This window comes from Haliotis asinina, chromosome 1 (assembly GCF_037392515.1).
Source record: "Haliotis asinina isolate JCU_RB_2024 chromosome 1, JCU_Hal_asi_v2, whole genome shotgun sequence".
In the NCBI taxonomy this organism is placed as follows: Eukaryota; Metazoa; Mollusca; class Gastropoda; order Lepetellida; family Haliotidae; genus Haliotis; species Haliotis asinina.
In genome coordinates, this window is record NC_090280.1 from 81,069,065 (window position 1) to 81,086,395 (window position 17,331).

General features: G+C 39.6%; 1 protein-coding gene across 1 annotated transcript in view; it reads left to right on the plus strand.

The window, feature by feature from the left end:
• The window catches only part of LOC137276206 (TP53-regulated inhibitor of apoptosis 1-like), a 447,953-nt gene that overhangs the window by 111,801 nt on the left and 318,821 nt on the right, over positions 1 to 17,331 (plus strand). The gene's annotated exons all lie outside the window — the stretch shown is intronic.

The following is a 17,331-nucleotide window of genomic DNA, read 5'->3' on the forward strand; positions in this document are numbered from 1 at the left end:
ATTTAGCAGTTCTGTTGTGAGAGACGTGACATGAGAAACAAAAGCCTAAGCGTCAGAATTCACGAATATAAGCTGGGCTACCAGCGCTCGTCTACCTTGGTGAGTGAGTTTACTTTTATGCCGCCTTTAGTAAGTTTCCAGCAATATCACGGTTGGGGCGACATGATAAATGGGCTTCATACATAGTACCCATCGTCTACCTTAACACCATTAGAGTCGTAAAATGTATTTCACACCTTTAAACTGTAGCCTGTACAAAAATATATAGTATTTTGCATTTTTACCTAAATATTAATATCAGACACAACTTAAACGTTAAATCAGCGTGCTATACGTTGGCGTTAGTACGGGTTAATTTGCATTTTCAGAAATGTCTCTCCATCCTTCTCATTAAGGAACCCGATCGTCGGTCCATACTTGCCACACGTGACATCCATGCACGTGTCAATAGAAAACAGACCGTGAATGTCGTGTTTCTTCTGTAACAGGATATTCTAGCTTCCTTACTACTACGCCATTGTGGATTGTGTGTCTTATATCATATGTCGGCGAGGCGCCTAATTAGAGGTAGCGTTCGATATTAACAGCAATTCTTAGGCCCGAGGCCCACTGAAAACCCGTCTAACTCACACCGTTTGTTTTCTAATGGCTAGATATTCTCGAAACGTCCGTAGCCTACCCACTTCTTAAGCCCATTCATAACACACTTTCTACGTTATTGGCTAAAGTCAAAAATACTTGCGGCTGCAAACGTTTCGAAAATAAGGGTCCTTATGTCCGACATAATTTTCATCCACAGTTACTAAGAGTATTTTTGTTTTCAGGAAAATATCATTCAGTAATTTCTAGTATTGTTACATTTTTCGTTTGCTGAGATTAACTGATGTTGTAGCTAAAATATAGGGCCACATTCTGATCAGGACCCACAACTGTTTATTGTTATGGGTCTTTGGAGCATGCAACTACATGAATTCGGGGAAAACAAAATATTATATATCGAGACAGTTGAGATATCGAGTTATCAGAGTTTGTCACAACGGTGCTCGACTGTAGTGCTCAAATTGATTGTTAACTTTCAAGTTATTCAGTTGTTCTCACTCACTCACTCACTCACTCACTCACCCACCCACTCCCTCACTCACTCACTCACCCACCCACCCACCCACTCACTCACTCACTCACTCACTCACTCAGCCTGTGCAGCTACTTCTACTCGTCCGAATTAATGCCTTGTTTGTAGGGGCACCCGGTGACACATTGTGCGCCGGCGTAACACAGATCGTAGTCCGAGCATACAAGTCTTTGTTGCATTTAGTGATATAACGAATATATTCTTGATATCTGAGTAACATTTAACGACATCAGTAATTCTGTTTGAATGTCGGAAATGAATATAGGTTCAGTTATTTTCCGATATGTTAAATACATTATTGATATATCTAAATATAATATCGATTTCTTTGAAACAGTTAAAGTTATAACTAAACGTAAAACCGGCTTGCCATAAAACCGTCCCATCATGGTGAACCTTATCCTCGGGTCTTCATGAATTAATTTCCAGAGGTCGTATTAGAACACGAAAACAATTTTTTGCCATGTATAAATGTCATTCCACGATAGCTGAGCCCTTACCTCGGATCAAGCTGGAGACGAAATCCGGCTTCCTTTTGGGGTTCTCCATGACGGAAGTTGAGAGGTCTATCGGTGTTGTTTTCTACACCTGGAGACGAAGGCACCTGCTGAATCTTACTCCGGGAACAGTTCCATCGCTTCATGTACATCATCTGGTTTTATACCTGCAACACGAAACGCCTCTCCACGTGAAACGCTGGTAAGGAGTGGTCTTAGCGTTGATAGGCTGTTCTCCTGTAACCGCCATCTTGACTTAACAACATTAGTGTAACCATGTATAAGGAATGCAGTGTATTTTGCAGAACACTTAAACTTGACTTACATATTTACGTATACATGATCGGAACTGATTGATTTTCATTCAGCCCTAACTCTGAATAAATAACTTTTATAATTATTTTAGAAGACGAAGGTGTCTTTACTTGTCTGTATTAAGAGAAGAATATATTCAATAAATGGCTGTGTGACTTTTATTTAATTAGAGATCGGAGGCGAGAGATGCGAGGGCCATCTCCACAGGTGGTCATTGTTGACAGGTCACTTGTGGGCGGACTGGTCATTAGTCCAACTCTGTCTCCGTTTCTTTGCTTCCTCCTTTCGTTGGCCTCTTTGTTAGATCGTCTGGGGACTTAACCCATGGCTCTAACACTAGCAATGCCAATGACAGTTGTCATGAAATTGATCATTATATGAAGCCATGCATATAACTGTTCTATACACGTGTCTTAGATATTCTCGATTCTGATGCCATTCTGGAAGGTACTGTAGGATGACAAGCTGTGATTTTTACTTGTACAGTTATAATTTCCGGTAATTTAATTTTGTGGATCAATATTCATCTTTTTCGCATATGGGATAAGGTCTTTCGTTTAAGCCAATTGCTGAATAAATAAATAAATAAATAAATAAATAAATAAATAAATAAATAAATAAATAAATAAATAAATAAATAAATAAATAAATAAATAAATAAATAAATTCGGTCTAACTGGGCTTTCAGTGGGATGCGCCAAAGAATATCCAAAAAAGCATGTGTACTCGTAAAATCTGGATAAACCTGGCTAAAATCTGGCTAAAGATAAAACACTAACTGCCGCTGAAAACCAGAGACGAGCTACCTATAGGCGGGGCGTTCAAAGCGTAGTCAATCTCGTCTAAAAATGATACAAATGCAGCTATGTTTATATTACATTTTTCTTCATATTATCTGTCAACCTCAATCAAATAATTTTTGCGATGTTCCAATCTCACGACCCCAATTTTATTTGACTTTTTATTTTGGCACCCTCCCCAAAACGCAAAATCTGCAATAAATGCATCACACACATCAGGAAACCAAATATGCAAGAAACATTTTGCGTGTTAGAGACCGGCAGAAGTCCACTAGAATCCAGCTTAGATAAACAATCGCTTGTTTATACTGAAAGGACTTGTTTTTGAGACTTAACCCACAAAACCTGCATAGTTTTGGTAGACAATGTAAAACCAGAGGGGGGTGGGGTGGGGGTGGGGGGAAGAAGTGTTTTCTCTAACATATATATGGGTAATTACAATGTAGATGATCATTTAATGAAGCTAAGCTACCTAACAATAACTGAAGCGCGCGTAAAATCAATTTCATGACTAACTATAAGTCGATAATTTAACCCCTCCACCTTCGTCGGCACTGTAGCCGTGCGGTAGAACGTCTGTCAACGAATGAGAACGTTGCAGTGTCAATCCCTCTTCGGAAAATCTTTGTATTGTGAGTTTAAATTTTGAACGATATTTTTCAGTTGATTTCAAACACTCATGTATCATTAGGATGTTGATGTTCATACAAAGTCAGGAAAAGTAAAACTTGGGAAACGGTCTTACTAACGAAAAGTAAAACCTGTCCCTCTGAAACAAAAACCTCAAATGCGGTTGTTCTGGGAAATCAAGAGATGGCCTAATATATAGTGAGAAGCAAACTTAAGGTTTATATGAGACACCCAAAACCTACCCCCGTTTAAGGACAAAGCTTATTCTAATGTGTTCACTTATTCATACATAGTGCCAAGGGTTTAAACTAAATACTGAATGGTCACACAACTGTGCCAGCCTAAATATCTGGACACAATGTTTTTGAAAGCTTAAAATGGGAATATCTTTGAAAGCACCCGCCTTCTAAATATGAACTAAAGCAAACCAAATCTCCGACTGTTGATCAAGATGGGACGTTCTCCATATTTTATATGATATCATCTGAGGTAATATCACTATCAACGAGGCACCAAACGACTGATCAATTCCATTTTCTGCAACCTTCAAAGAACATTATATCCCGATGTGTTGTGATGACTAATATCTCGTTAACGACATTATATGAATATGTGGAATATTGGATATGGCTTTGCTAAAGAATCCGTCAAAATAAAATGGAAGCTTTTCAAACATGAGACATCGAGAACACAGTTAGGTTGAGTACTTTTTGAACGCCTCTTGTAGATGGCTCGTAGGTCGCTCAACCAGGTATGACAACTCCCCGTCGACTCATTTTGCATGGAATGCACATGGTGCCTACAGGCACAAGGGGTCAACTCAAATATATCTCATGCTTCTACATGTGTGCTGAATATGCTTCGTCTATTGATTTACAGCAGACCTTTGTACTTTGGGTTCTGCCTGTCTAAACGACACCTTCACGAGGTCAGAAATTCCTATATTTGATTCTTAAGGTAACTCATTGTGGGGTCACTGTTTCCTGTACACGGAGGTTATGATAACTGACGATTTCTATAACGATGACTCTAGTATTGTCCAGGCGGGGTGCGAGCTGGTGTCCCATCCACCCAAGGAACACGTCACCGTATATCTCCTGGTGATGATCACCAGATGAAGATTTGGCCTCAAAGACGAGTTCACACCCCATACCGAAATCACGAGTACCAGCGTGAAGAACGATGAGGCCTCACCAGATGAAATCGTTGGAGAACTTCCCAGTCTTTCTGTATGGAACAGTGTCAGGCAATGCCGCTTTATCACAGTCGACGCACAGTCGTTCTGTCTCTCTGTCATTATTATTCTGAGACAAAAACATACGGTCTCCGATTTCGGTTTAAATTTCGCATTCAGATTAAAATCCAGAGTGTACGAGTTACTTCTCAGGTCTTCAAATTGCAATAAAAATTGAGAAACTTATTTCATTTAAATACCCCATTGTTGGAGATCACTTGCACACACCATATAGCTTAAATATTGACGAATGCGATTTTAAACAACAAACCAACCAACCATTCTGTCTACTACACCAGAGGTAGTTAGTATTTGTTCAACGACGGCATTTTGTGAGGACAGCGTTATGGTATGGGAGTTCATCACATCTCATGTTCGGGTAAAAAGTACTACTGACCATTTGAAATAACCATCGCGCTGTATCATTTTTTTCTGTAAAATGCTTGCGATACAACATAGATTACGTTTTAACGTCTCGTGTCGAAGTAAAAATATGCATACCATCAAGAGACAATTTGAGATGTGTCAAGAAGATAAAAGTCATCAATGGCTGAATGAAAATGACTTTATATTTTTACAGAGACCAAATGTATACATTTCTATCGAAAATATAAGCCTCTCATAGATCAAGAACTGTTTCTAGATGGCCCTCCAGTTAACGTTGTAAAGGAAGACAAATTTCTGGGACTAATTTTCGACCATCATTTGACCTTTTTACCACATATTAAGTATCTGATGACTAAATGCCTGAAGGCTTTACATCTATTAAAAGTCATCTCCAATTCAAAGTAGGAGGGGATTAAACAACCCTCCTTTACTTATACAGATCAGTCATCCGATCAAAACGTGAATACGGCTCCGTGGTATATGATGAACCCTGTAAAGGCAATCTCAGACTATTAGGTTTCGGGGTTTCGAAGTTTCGAGGGATGGCCGATTTTGCTGCTTAGACAGTACTCAAAGGTTCTCTGACACCGCTTCTTATTCCATACTCCGATTACAAAGATGTCATTGTATCTTGCAGTGAGTGGCATAGTTTTACGCATCTTTTAGTAATATTCGAGTAATGTCATGTTGGGGGACACCAGAAATGGGCTTTACACATTGCACCCATGTGGGGAATCAAACCCAGGTGTTCGGCGCCACGTAACCACTAGACTACCCCGCTGCACCGGAAGAGGTGGGGCCCCCGGGTGGGTGTCAGTATACTGCATGAGGTTGAGGAATCTATTGGCTGCGCATGCTTGGGTTGTTGGTTCAGGTTTAGGGAGGTCGTTGTACGGCGGTGTCCTATTGGCCATTCGAGATGTGCACATCAATAGTTGCTTAAAGGTGAGGATCCTCCATTTTGTATCTCTTGTGATGAAAGAATCACGGTCAAGCAGGACTGTATTGATTTTTCCGTCACCGGGGATCAATACTATTAAGTTTTATCCACGAAGGACCTTCTTAATGATGACTGTACGTTTTCATGTAATTGTTGAATTTTATGTATAAACGTATTTAAGTGATGTTTTTTGTGTTGTATTGTAATGAGTAAATGCATTTCAATTTACAATAAATAACAGTTACTGTTAGTGGAAATATCATCAGGAGAGAATGAAAACAAATTTAAAATGATGGTCTCCTTAAGGTTAGTTCAGCAAGCAAAACGTCTGGTTCCTGCCAATTGCTATTTTACGAGGAGCACTTTCCCAGCGAGACTTAACGTGAAGGTTTGTGACTCCTGGGATGATGACACTGTATATTGGTGCACGGGTCCAAAGATGAATCCTTTTGATACAAAATCCGATTGCTGTCTTACCTTTAAAAATCTTATTTAACATTCAACAACATCATAGTCGTCACTACCCCCTATTTTCCACTTCCGGATTCCGCCATTTTGCCTAGTGACGTCACGAGGTCTTGCGTACCACGTTGGTTTGTTATAATTGGGAACGGCAGGGAAACCAAACAAAATATTTTTGAATACTAAGGACAAATGCACGAAACGGACTTGGTACTGACGAGGAGTCGTTTTGTACATGCTTCAATGGGATAAGTTGAAATGTGAATGTACTTTTTGAAAATAAATAATTCAATGATACAGAAATACCGAAGTTTGCTATTTGCATTTTCCTTTTTTGTCTGTGTAAAGATAATGTATTACAACGTTAACAGTTTTAACTGTTAAGGCGAAGTGCTTTTAGTAAAGCTTTTAGTGCTTTTACTTTATTTTCTTACCTGAGGCTTATTCAGATCATCCAGACGTCTGCTACATTCTGCACACAGATGATTAATGTACACATCATATGAAAGTTCCATGCAGAATTATAACTGCAACTGTTTACAAACTCGTCGACATCACAAATGAATATATCCACTTGGCTATACACAGCAGACTTCCTACACATGCTAACAAGTACACATACTTTTAAATTCAAAGCTAAATTAACCGCCTTTCTGTAAATATATCAAGTAACTTCATACTTAGAAGTCGTGTATCTTCTCATGCCATTAATTTGGTGTGAAATGTGCAAGTCCATTCAAAGCATTTTCATACCACGTATTTTCAATCGCAAAATATGTTTTCTTTAAATGTTTGGCTAAAGTTTTGTGCAATCGCCAACGGCTGAAGGGATGATGTAAATTCATCGGAAAAAATGGTCGACAGTGATTTATCGACCTGCCTTAAAAACGTCAAGATTCATAACAACATCCCATGCACGTGTAGGAGGCTCTCACGTTGTGCACGTGCTTCTCATGCATTGTGTTTGCGTGTGGTGATAACGTGAAATGATGCTGCATACATAAGATGAATGTCATTGTAACGTTCCTCAGTGGGTTTTCTTTCTACCAGACTTCAAAGTTCAGGTTCCCCTACTTTCTTTGAAAGGAGTGTATGATTCCTTTAAATGCTTGCCTAAAGTTGAGTACAATCGACCACGGCTGAAGGGATTATGTAAATTCATCTTGAGTCAAAGCAAACGTACTGTGAGTCCCCATAATCCCGAGTATGATAATTTATCTTCTGTTGTTGGCGATCAATATCCCGGTTTTTTTTTAAAAAAATATTATGTCCCAAAGAGTCATACCATGTTGAAATAAAATTCTGGTTTTAATATCTCAAATTGTGACATTCCAGTTGTTTTACTGTCCTTTGTCGACCGTTTTTGTGCTTTGATATTATCTGTTGTTCAGGTGTTACTTGTTTTAGTCACGGTATGGCTGAAATATTGTCGATCTGACTATATATTTAATTCACTCACGCCTCCAGAAATATCCTTTGCACCTGTAGATCTGGAGGTTATCTTGTCTTCAGATCCTATTTTTGTGTCTCCCACTAACCACAATCCTACCCCCACCCACCCCCAACCCTGACGCGATATTGCTGGAATATTGCTAAAAGAGACGTAAAACTCAGGTAAACCTTTCAGTGTAATAACATTTCAGCCGCGTGTCGTTTACAGTGAGGTGTTCTATATGCTGTATAAATGTCATAATAACATGGGGAACATCTAGCATTCCTCCTTGAGGGATTTGCATTCAAATGTCTAAAAGATTGTGAGACAGACTACCGAATGTTCGACGTATTATGTTGCTTCTTTATTTCTTAATTCGTATAATGCGTCTCTCAATCTGTGAGTTGTAATTGGACAAGGGTTTCAAATGACTCTGTTTCACTCTGGTCACTCGATAACGTATAGTTTCGATAACACCTCCCTGAAACCGTGAGCAGATTGAACACGACCAGGTCTCATTGATGGTTAACTAAGGAGATATTTGACATCAGATGTGAAAACAAGGAGTTCAGTGTGACTTTGGTTACGTGGCGCCATCTATAGTCTCTTTACAGTGACTTTCACTTTAAACCAAAACGTCAATCAACCAAAATGAAATTAAGATTGCGAATCCTCCTAAATTTACCTTGCCAATTGAATTTGAGAATTTTATTCAGATTAGGATAAATGTTGTTTCGCAAACGATCACAATACTAATACTAGTATACACAATACTCAGTACTAGCATGCACATTAAATGAAACACCGAGAACAGGTCTAAGTTACTGCTCATCCCGCTCACCCCCTTGGAATATAAAGCAATCATTGCGTTTTGAATCTAGGATTGTTTGTTACACAACTTTTATCGTAAGTTGAATAAAATAATGAGATTTAAATGTAGACAGGTTTGTAATTGTAATAATACTGAAATACGCAGCATGAAGCAACTGTGATTAAATGTAATGTGCAAATCAGTTGGTCGAACACACTTGGCCGTGGATGGAGCCCGTGACCTGCCGCTCTCAAGGCGGACGCTCTAACTACTACACCACAACTACCTCAAGACGGAGCTCAGTTCCAGAAGAAAAGTGATTAATGAAACTTAATGCAATTTTTCTTCTGCGACTAAAAATGTTTCTGAGAATGGAGTATCTGGCCATGTTTGTAAGATCGTTTCCGCCCAACCTCCCTTTAATGAAATTAGTTTGTCGTTAGAAATTCTTTGATTGTATTGTGGATCAACGGTTGCAGGATATAGGGCTTCGTGCTAAGTAAGATTTCGAAGGTTTTCTCCGATCTAATTAAGAGTTAAATGTGTCTAATTCTGAAAAACTAAAAAGCTAAGGAAAGATTAAATCATATACGAATGTAGAAACGTAAGTGTGCATGATAACAAATTGCATAAAAAGGTATTGGAAAAGTTGCAAAAACAACCCCAGATAAACATGTGCCAAAGCACTTTGAAGGAATGTTGATGTCACGTATCGCGCGTGGCACGAGCACGTGTTTTGCGCTCACGTATGATGCCATGTCACCAGGACAACCACATTCGGCTGACACTCCTTCACACCTGTTTCGAATTGACAGGAATCAAAGTGAATCCGCCAGAAATAAACTATTATCAAAATTGGAACCGCATTCGTGAGAGAATGTCAGCATTAACAATTTGTTTTCAGGATTTGTAAGAATGCGACTCCAAAATGCCACCGGACGTTTCAGTTGCATATGGCCACGGTTTCACGCGACTGGGCTGTCCTCTAATGACGTCAGGGCTCATTTGAAGAGCATTCGCAACGTCCTGGGTGTATTCCAGGTGTATTCCAGGTGTATTCGAGCTGCATTCTAGCTATATTCAATTGAAATATCCCGCTACATTTGAAGACCTGAAGATCAGCAGCAATCGAGATACATTCCAACTCATTCGAAACGTTCTGACGGGGTTTGAAGTTGTTTGTCTTTTCTATTCTACATCGAATATAGTCAAAATACTTAGAATGCAGTAAGAATACTTAGAATACAGTAGGAATACATAGAATGCTGTTAGAATGCAGTGAGATTACTTGTAGTGCTGTTCGAATCTACCTCAAATGTCGTTCGATATTTTTTAACTTCCAATGTACTTCGAAAGGTTTGAACATGTTCTTTGTGAGAATCGAACTCGGATCTTCTACGTGACGAGTGAACGCCTGAACCACTAGGCTACCCCAACTCCCTTCAAATGAGAGTTGAACGACGACGTGTGATATGAAGCAGATCCCAACTAACACTGTCTCCATGTTCAGAAAACAGGCTCTAATACGAAAGCTGTTCTGACATTTTATCGGCTTAAAATTACGCGAGATCATGCACATACATTTGATCCGTCTCAATCATTGTGTGTATAAATGAAGAAACGTTTAATCTATATGTTGTTTCCAGATTAAACCCCATACAGACCAGAGTCCTATAACGCTAGTAGAGCCTTATAACACTACTATTGTTACAGGTATATTAGTTTTAGCTTGACGTGAACTCCTTAGCGATCGATGCTGTAGAAAATGTTCTAATTCACGTAAAGGCAGTGTTTTGCATTTACAACTAATCCTCCTTGGGATTCATTTTAATTAAAATGGTTAATTAAGAGAATTTCAGTATCGATTACTTCACAGTACCCATGAATATTTATATAAACTCAAACTGATCCTTGTTGATACATGTAACTTGGCAACTCTGATAACAAACTCTAGTGCATTTATTCTGGGAGTGTCAGGAAGTTCGATCCTTCCCTTTCGTTATTATCATGGCTCAATGAACATCGCTTGCATTTTCACAACATGGCTTGTACTGTTTCGCCTTAAGGAAAATATTGTTAAAGATGATGTTTTTTATCTCGTTCTACTATTGGCTACATTGTTTAATTGCATCTGTAACTTGTAAGGTTGTAAGATCAGTTTAAAAGTGTTGAAACATTTAAACAAAGAGCTATATATATTGAGCGTCATATGTATTTCGGGAGGTCTAACCCTAATAAAGTCTTTGTTAAGTGTTATATATATGTAATACAAGTCTTAGCTTTACTTGGTATGCATGAGTGTATTGACACTAGCAGCTTTTTGTCACTGATCGTGTGAATCTTTGGTTATGCAATGTTTATTCTGTACATACTGTTGTACACAATGCTGTGTGTATGTGACAGTTGTATCATGTCAAAAAACCTGAATCCTTTTCTATGCCATTTCCTCAAAAGAGGACAGGGATTTTCCTGGCTTCTTGTCCCCATCCGTAAATGGATTCAGCAATAAAATATTTTAAAAGCACACACAAACCAAATTGGGCTTTTGAAATGTTTTGAATAGCGTTACCGGTCTCCTCTGACAAAACTTAGTAACACTTCATCCGGTCTGTTTTATTTATCTGTAAGTAACGTCGCTATTAGCTATATTCCAGCAACAGGTCGGGTGTCTGTCGAGTTTGGGCTAGACAATACAGTGACTAACGGCACAACTGGGATACTATGATATGTGTCAAACATGTCAGCGAACCTGACCACCCGATCCCGTCCCGATCCCGTTAGTCGCCTCTAATGACGAGCATGGGTTATTGCAGATACATTCCAGAATCTTCACGGGTGACAGCAGTATTCCCTCTCTCCTCTGTTAGTAATGTAAGTTATTCTGATAACCTAAGTTTTGGGGGAGGGTGTGGGTGTTATTGGAGATCTACCCCGCACTTACTTGGTGGGTGACAAGCTGTGTACACGAAAACGTATGTTTTCACGGATAGCTGAGAGTCGTGACACTGTTATCACTTTCGATCAATTCATGTTTGAGACTTAAAAATGGGTGACAGACAGCTTAACGCCTGAGAGTTTCTCGGACTTCGGTCCTGCCCCACAACGAAGCACATGACACATGTGGTCTCACCCTAGGCAAGTGAGTTTTTTCGGAATTGCCTCTGTTCACCCAGCAGAAAATGGGTACCCGGTGGAATAAGTCATGTAACAGTAACCTTCTAGCGCCTAACAGGCAGCTTGGGTCATGAGGGGTACTAATATGCTTGCTTTGACTGTTAGCGCTATGAGCATTCACCTTGTGAGTGGAGTTTGGCGCAATATAAATGCAATATTATTACTATTAAACAGAATACTAAACTTGCATCCGTGGAATAACATGTTGATAAAACTCGCTTTCGCTCGTTTCATAGCAAATAATTAACTGGTTTAATAAAATGGTTTTACGCGAAGGTCCAATCATCTGCTCAGTCGACAAGGTCTCAACAAATCGTTAAAAACAAAAGTTAAAAGTCAGATTCTTCGGAAATGACTAAATGAGAGAACCCTTCAAGGGATCAGAAAGTATACTACAAACAAAAAGTATGGGAACACCTTAAAACTTGATAGCCATACATAAACCTAAACGTGATGAGGTCATTCACACTTTTTTGTGGGCACTTTGGGGGTTCTTTAAACCACATGTTGGAATATGCAGCAATACAACTGATTCAATATTCGTTGCGTTCGAGCGAAATGAAACATTGTCAAAATCAGCGAAAAACAAGGGTGCTGAAACACACCAACATACCTCGGGTCAATGGACCATCTGCGGTCCTGATCAAACAGAATGTTACCCGTTGCCCTGTTACACTTAATATAATTAACGTCTCAGGGATATGTACCAGTATACTGGGGTTACATGCTTTCATTTATGTTTTTCATGTTTCTTGCTGAAGTGGAGGTTTTACTTTTGCAAAGAAAGATGCGGTAGCAGGTCTTAACTCTCAAAGGAAGACTTGCGCCCGTGTCCACAAACGGTTGTGGAGTATCATCACCAAATGTACCACTTTCCTACAACACGTTTTCCTCAGAATGGGAGTTATTTTTTCTTGGTCCCATGAATATTGAGATAACGGTGCTCGACTGTATTTCTGTTGACTGTCTAAGGGATGATTTCGGTGGGGTAGCATCGTGGTTAACGCGTTCGCTCGTCATGCCGAAGACCGAGTACTTATCTGCAATAAGTGTCCCCCGGCGTGATATTGCTGGGATATTTGCTAAAAAGTGGCGTAAAACTAAACTAACTTTCCTTTGAATTATAGTCCTAACCAGCCGCTGATTTTTCTTTCATAGCCGCGCCCAAAGCTGTTCTGGTCTCTCAAAATTTGTCGCCTTCAAACAAATTATACTTGCGACTACTAACGTTTAGGCTATTGCCGTGCGACATAATTTTCACGTTGCGTTCACATTCGAAATGTCACATGCTTAAGCATGACATACCTTTAAGCAAAGTAAGCTCCAATCATGGGTCCTATCACAAATTGATTCTCGGACGTCGATATATAAGGAATGGAACATGATAACAAAAATCAACGGTAAGGGTTCAAAACATATATACCTTTAGTCAACCTTTGCTATAATAACTAATAACTACCACACAGATATACTAATAAACGTATAGCTTTGGTCAAACGTTCCTTTTCATCAAATTAATAACCTCATTTCCAAATCAGACTATAGCTTTACTCTTTCCGTTTACAAAATTAACAAAAAAGAAAAAACAAAACAAAACAAAATGACCTCCATACACCCCTTGGATGGACAAGCTGACCATGCTGCATACACTATCAGCTCCTGAAGCACTGACAAAAGAGGGTTTAGAGACCCTTTGAAGTATTGGTGATGGTTTCTGGACGATGCTATGATACTATCAGTGTCCAAATACCTACACCTGGACGTGACCATGCCATTCCCTCAACCTGTCGACCAATTTCACACACCAGCTGCGTTTGCAAAACCATGGAACGCATGATAAATAATAGTCTAGTTTGGTACCTAGAAGCCAATAGCCACGACAGAATTAATGTGGTTTCCGAAAAAAAAACCCAAACCCAAAACAGAGGCGCAATCGATCATTTAGTATGTTTAGAATCAGGCGTTAAAATGAAAGTATTAAACCTAACCCTGAACCCGGAATTAAATTTAGACGGTACATCCACTGACATTGTAAAGGAGGCCAACTTCCTGGGTCTGCTTCTCGATCAACACTTGAACTTTCGTCAACATATAAAATACGTGAAAAATAAACGCCCTAAGGCACTAGAAATACTGAAAATTGTTTCCAACTCGGAGTGGGGAAGGACCAGAAGGCCCTCCTTCAACTGTACATTGCACTGACTGATCCGTTCAAAACTGGATTATGGCTCTAGGATTTGTGGTGGGGTCTGTAAAAGCAACGTTAAGCAAGACTTTGTCTTGGATCTTTCAAACTTCCCCAGTTCGCAGTCTTAACGTTGCATTAGACGAGCCTTCTCTTTAATAAAACCGCCGTATTAAACTATCTTTGCAATATGCAATGTATTGCAGAACTATATGGCAATCAAACGAATCCAAACAAGAGTCTGTTTAATCCCTTTCATGGAGATCTATATAACGAAATGTTTACTCCTGGAGTGACTGAGTGAGTTAGTTTTACGCCGCACTCAGCAATATTCCAGCGATATGGCGGCGGTCTGTAAATAATCGAGTCTGGACCAGACAATCCAGTGATCAACAACATGAGCATCGATCTGCGCAATTAGAAACCGATGACATCTGTTAACCAAGTCAGCGAGCCTGATCACCCGATCCCGTTAGTCGCCTTTCACGACAAGCATAGTCGCCTTTGATGGCAAGCATGAGTTACTGAAGGCCTACCCAGTGACCTAGTCTGTCGTACAGACCCTGAAGTATAAATATCCAAGAAAACCCACGCAAGTCTAGAAAATGTCGCAAGTCTAGATTTCCATAGCTTCCGAAAATGAAGAAAGTCTCAGGGCTCCATTTCATTATATTATGTTTTTTTCACTATCAACTTTGTTTTCAGTAAAATATGTTCATTTCAGAGACTAGCTGTTACTCTACCCGGGACCTTCACGGGTCGATATACACGTCTTACATATTCACCAACTTCTAAATTCCTCTCAAGAATCTCTATTGATAGCGTTGAGAATGATAAGAGGGGATACACCGAATATTTAGTGTTTACAGTACTCGGAGACAGTACATAGACAAAGGATATCCATTTTCGGTGCACTTTGGACATATACTGAAACAAATACATCGTTTATATACATGAAGCTTTTAAAGAAACTTATTAAAATAGTTTACTCTATGACAACACTAATACATCTATCTTCAAAGGTAGATCCAAGGATGTTGGGCCAAACCCATAAACAATCTAAACATGAATAATAAAAAAATTTCTCCTCTGCATGCAGACCATTACACAATGATGCTGCTAACGGCCAATACGACGTAACAAGAGGCGACTAATGGGATCAGGTGGTCAGACTCGCTGACTTGGTTGCCACATGTCATCGTATCCCAACCGATGTTCATGCTGTTGATCACTGGAATAACTGGTGGAGACTGCAATAGTTACAGGCCGCAGTCATACAGCTGGAATATTGGTGAATGAGGCGGCAAACTAAACCTATTCCCCCATTTGGGTAACGTATCTATTCTATACATGTATAGGTAAACTGCTGTGTGAGACTGTATATCTTGATGTACTGTACACCGCGACAAACGTAACGTTTGTAATTCTTTCATACTATTGTTACTCCTGGGCCCCGTTTCACAAAACTCTCGTAAGCCTAAGATCTCGTAACTTTTCTCGTAGCATCAGTAGGTCCTGTATTGCACTATTGGAGGTACAATGGCTACGAGAGTTTTGTCGCATATAATATATACAAACTTTTCTTCTTTTTTTTGGACAAGGCAGAATACAATCTATTTGTTACAGACTAGCACTAAAAAGGGCCACAATTCTAAACGTGACTTTTTTCCTTTGTGAGACAGTAGTCCACAATGTTGAGATATATTCACTGAGTTGTCGTCAAACATTTATGTAGTTATGTACAGAAATAAAGAAGTTTGGATTGCTTTATCAGGCACAGCTGGTCTTCTTGGTCAGCAAAAAGTGGCACTGTGTGGCCGTGTTTGCACGTGCACTGTGGATTTAGTTCATGAGGGATATTAGGCAACTTTCAGTGTGTCATGTAGGAAGGTTTGTAGAACATGTCTGCCAAGTTTCATTTCTTCAGTTTTCCCGACCTTTTTGCATATTTGACTGATCTATTGTGCACGCGCTTCTCAAACACTTGGGCTGTCCTTTTCCGTCTGCACTCCTACCTCACAGCAAATTTAACAGTGAACTGTGTCAAAAGCTTACAGAGTTGGTCTGATGTTTTCATTATGATCAGCGCTGAGCATTTGATCTATATCTGTTTTCGAGACTGCAATTCATTGGTCCGTTTTTTTGTCGCAAAACGGACTGTAGTAAGCTAAATATGATGATTCATTAATTCTAGTCAACATGCTTTGCCCCTATACATCAGCAGGAGTGGTGGGACAGCCTTGTGGTTAAAGCATTCGTTCGTCAAGAACAAGTTTCGAATCCCCACATGGGTGCAATGTGTGAAACCCATATTTTGCGATACTGCGATACAGCGATATAGCTGGGGGAACTGGGACACACAGTCACAGTACTTTGTCCAAGTTTACTGCATGTTGCTGTACCAGCAACTAGGTGTTTGGGACCCGTGAAGGCCCATGGTAGAATAGGCCTTCAGCAACCCATGCTTGCCATTAAAGGCGACTATGCTTGTCGTAAGAGGCGACTAACGGGATCGGGTGGTCAGGTTCGTTGACTTGGTTGACACATGTCATCGGTTCCCAACTGCGCAGGTCGATGCTCATACTATTGATCACTGGATTGTCTGGTCCAGACTCGATTATTTACAGAACGCCGCCATATCGCTGGAATACTGCTGAGTGCGGTGTAAAACTAAACTCACTCACCAGGTGTTTGCACATATTGATGTAGCCACTATCTGGCCAGTTATCAACAGATTCGTTGGGTTGCCGTAAATGCGCTGGGTTGTGTACTTCAGAAGACAGACCCTGCCAACATTTAAAAAATTATACCAAGTTTACACGTAGAAAAGATGTTGTCGATATCAGAGTGAAATTTAACAATGGTCTTACATGGTAGGCGTTGTAATAATCACAAAATCTACTATTAAAGGTCAAATAGTCATGAGACGAATGGGTCCATTGTTTCTTAATAGCATCAAATGCAATGTTCTCTGAGTGAAAACTCCAGCCATTGAATAAACCGATGTCAAATGACTTTGTAATTCGATGTGATTCATTTGAGACGACAATCTCTTGTGTATTATTCGTAGGACAGCACGGTATTACTGGTACAATAAGCTTTTCAAATCTTACATACTGCAAAGTTTTTGTGATTATCTTCATTGTTTAACTTACAATCTACTTTTATTAACAACACTTTCCTTTGTTGTTCCATTACAAAATGGCACTTTCTAATGCAATAATGGCATACTGTAAAGCAAATGTGGCATACTGTAATGCAATAATGGCATACTGTGATGCAATAATGCAAAAATGGGATACCGTAATGCAATAATAGCATACTGTAATGCA